Genomic DNA, 4,222 nt, shown 5'->3' with positions numbered 1-4,222 from the left:
TCACTAGAAGTCCTTAGAATAATGACTGATTCCATGAGGAGTCTTAGTCATTACATTTGTGTCCTGCAGGTCTTTCACTAACAATGACAAAAAAGCTGGTCTTGGAGAGTATTTTTTTTTCTCTAAGAAATACACCAGGACTCACTCATTCATTACCATAGAAACCGAGGCACAATACAAAACGTCTGATAAGAGATGCATGCTAGCAGCCTGAACACCTACTGCTTTGATTTTTTTTTTGTTGGTAATAATGAGGGCACTTCTTCTCAGCCTTAATCAGACGTAGCCACCAGTGATTGGCTTTTGTCAGAGGTGTTCGATGCAATCACCCAACCATTGCTACGTTGGCTGTGCGCACATATTCAAGTTTTATAATTAAATGTCTATTTAGCAACCTAGTTACAGAGTGTCAGGAAACAATATTACCAAAAGCTTGCAGAATTGTTCTTGAGTCTGTGCCATGACAAAGTGTATTATAAAATGTCTAAAATGAAGGGTGCTTTAGAGAAATGGGTAGCAACTTAGCTGTCACAGTCAGAAGGATTAATAGATTTAATCACATTTCAAACAGATGCTATAGCTCGTTTGTCAAGAATTCTGAAGCAAAGTGATCTTATCTCAAATCTTTGGCAGAGCAATTCTTGGCAAACAGAACAGAAGGGCTGACCAGTTCAATTGTACAGGCCAGTTCAGAGTTACCTGAGTTGAACCAGTGCTTTAGAGCTAATAACGGAGAGACTGTGCTTTCAGATGTGTCATCGGCTGAACACTTAAACATTGAACTGCCGACCAGAACTTTTATCTCCCAGGAAATGTCCTATGTCTCAGACACAGAAATACTTTTCCCCCCTCAGAATTGAAACAACCTGACAGTTCATGTGCTGTTAAAGCTGTAGCTTGAAACACTATGTGTTCTTTTCCTAAACATGTGCAAGTGATCAATTACAGCTTATTTTCTAAAGGACCAAAGTTTGCATAATAGAAACAAATGATTACTTTTGATCATGCATTAAGACCTACTCATGCTGAAGCATCCACTGGCTGTAGCTCCATGCAGCTAGCAGCTTCCTGCAGCAGTGCCATTATGTGTGCACCATCTTATTCCAGATGACACAGAGGACAACCAGCTGCAATTATGCAGCTGCTACCTCAAATAGGTTCAGCAATGACCCTCTCTGAACTCATATACAAATTTTGAAAAGTTGGATTTTCACCTTAAACACAAAAAGTGAAGTGTTCATAATTTAAGATTTAGATAATCCTTTTAAAAGCCTTTATTAATATGCAGTTGTAGAATTGAAACAACAGATTAACCATTTATTTTGTCCAGGTGTGTCAGAGCTCAAATGTGCATAAAATGCTCTTAGGTTTGCATTGGTTCTGTTTTTGTAACGAACAATAAATACCAAATAGGAAAAGATTAGTGGATGTCAGAATCCTCCTGGCTACTGCATAAGCAGCTTCTGAGAAGAAATGTCTTCCTGAGAACATTAGATGAATGAGACCCAGCTTTGTCCTGAGATTTTTTTTTTAATCTTAATCAGAGATCATTTTGAAGGATTTAATCAGACAATTCACCCTTGATTAATTATTATATTAAAAATGTCTGTTTTTTCTCCTAATGCCGAGGCATTATAAATAAGGCACTAGCTAAGTTAACTTGGGTATATTAGTATATTAGTTTTTAACAATCTCATTCAAATGTTAGTGTGAGTGCATTTATTATCATTACCGTTATAATGCTGAACTTCTTACTGCTCTAAATTCTTACTGTGAGATTCAAGTTCTCTATGATGAGAGGGGAAATTGCACAAATAGGGAAAGCGGCCTGAGAAATTACTTAAAGCGGGGATAGCAATTTCAGAAAGGCCACAGAGTTAGCTTTAATTTGATAGTTTCCAAAACAGAAAACGTTTCACCCAAATCCTGTGAACCTGCTCTGTCTCATTATTGGTCGCAGGAGTATTTCCCAAAATGCAACCTGCATCATTGTCAAATAGCTTGCTGGTTTTAGCTTTGGACAGGAAGTAAAGAAACTGGGACCATGCAGAATGTCCATATTGCTTTTTATCTTGTTAAAAAAATCCATAAATCAATAGATCAATAAAGTTTATCTTTAAGTTTATCTTTAACTTGAGATAAAAACGTTGGTTTTCCCGTGATAATGAGTTAATAGCTTGAGAAAATAGCTGAAACAAACTCATTATCATTTGAAATTGGTTGTATGGAGGCTATAGTCCTCATGGCAGCAGCCTTGGGTTCAAACCAACTTTGGCCCTTTTGCTGCATGTCACCCCCCGCTCTCTCCAAAAATGTCCTGTCTTTCTGCAACTTCCCTCTCGAATAAAGGAAATAATGGCCAAAAATAGTTACTTGAAAGGATTTGTATTTGTGCCTGTTCACTTAGGGCTACGTATAAACCATATTAATTTTAATGCAGCTAAGAAGAGCTTTTATTTTTTTTGTTGATTTTGGCGGCCTCGGTGGGAAAAAGTCTTGTACCAAATGTCATAAAGAACAGTTGTTGGTCTGGCTTACATGTGTATATGTTAAGGAAGCAAAAGATAGAAATATGCAACTTATTTATACCACTACGTACATGGCTTTTTAAAGCAGTTCTTTGAATGATGGATTAGCTATACATTACAATAGTGAATCTATTTCGGTCTATAGGATTAATAACTTTGATTTTAAACTTTTTCTATACTTCTGTACACTTACTTTAGCCTTAACCAACATATTCAGTAAATCAGTAATCATCATTTTGTTGAAACAGCTTAATGTATTGTTGTTGTTTTTTTCATAATAATAAGCCAACAGAAATCTTAGGCCCGATAGCTCACATGAATGATGTTGTAAGCCCTTTTTTCCGTTTTCAAACCTGACCTCCTGTACAGAACAACATCTACATCATCATGAATTTATTTCATTAATAAAAAGATTCTTCATCCAGCTGTCAGAGGTAAAATGCACGATCAGGATTCTGACCAAGCTTTGACTACTGTTTCTGCCTGAATACTGTCATTGCTCATTTTAGCTTTTTTTTTTTGCCTCTCAGTATATATATATATATATATATATATATATATTATCCCTTTGCTGACTCATTTCTGTACATGGTGTTTGGTTTTGCCCCAAAAAAATCCCCTGTTGCTTCACTTCAAGTTGATAACGGACTATTCAAACACAAAAGGTCAAATCACTTGTCTGATTGTAATACAGGGAGTCTAAAGGCTTCCTCCGGTAGGGACAATTTTGTAATTGACATTTTTGTCCTATGGTCATCTGCTGACTGAGATTCTGTGTGATAGAAGAAACTAGCTTGGAGCCATTAAAGCTGAGTATCATGAGGTGGATGACAAGTAAGGAGACAGAGCTTCTGCTCACGGCATTGAAATTTGTGCGATTTTTAACAAGGTGTATCTCCTTTTTTAACCAAATGGCAGACCATTTGATTTGATCTTTTGTGCCAGGGACTAGTTAAAGTTTGAGGCAGCAGAAAGTTTGCTCAGGATGTATGAATAAATGAATAAATAATTATGTGTATAGTTTTAATTTGGGTGGTGGCTGTTTTAATAATACAACTCATTTAGGATTTTTTGTAGAGCTTCAAAACATGGAATATCTGAGAGCCTTGTTTTTCTATATTTGGTCACACAGTTTCTGATTGCATGTGCCCACTCATAATATTACTATTTGGAAATTCTGTTCAGACATAATGAGGACCCATTAAGTACTAAATAGTGGATGTATTTGTTGTGTCAAAACAAAGAGTCACACAATTATATTCCTAAGGCACAGAGAGAGAGAGAGAGAGAGAGAGAGAGAGTTTCAGTCAGCAGTAAGAAGCCCAGAGGTGGCTCAGCTGGTGTGTCATCCCCTTTTGTCTCCCCCAATTATTTCTCTCTTTCTCTCTCTCTCTCTCTCTCTCTCTCTCTCTCTCTCTCTCTCTCTGCTGTGAAATATCAGGTAAGGGTAAAATCAAACAGAAGCATCTCCTCTTATCTCAAGCATCCTGAGATAAGAGGCACTCATGCACTCATCTCCAGAAGGCAACATATTGCATCTTGAGTGAAAGGTCAATGCGCCTGGTGTACGTGTCAAAAGCTCTGTAAAACAATTATATTCTTTAAGGCACATACCCTCCCATTGGCTGAAAAAAACCCTTAGGACATCTGCACCAGTGGTGATTGAAACTCATGTCACAGCCAGTGAGTCAAAC

Source organism: Labrus bergylta, chromosome 4, assembly GCF_963930695.1.
Source record: "Labrus bergylta chromosome 4, fLabBer1.1, whole genome shotgun sequence".
Lineage (NCBI taxonomy): Eukaryota > Metazoa > Chordata > Actinopteri > Labriformes > Labridae > Labrus > Labrus bergylta.
Note: the sequence above shows the minus strand (reverse complement) of the source record.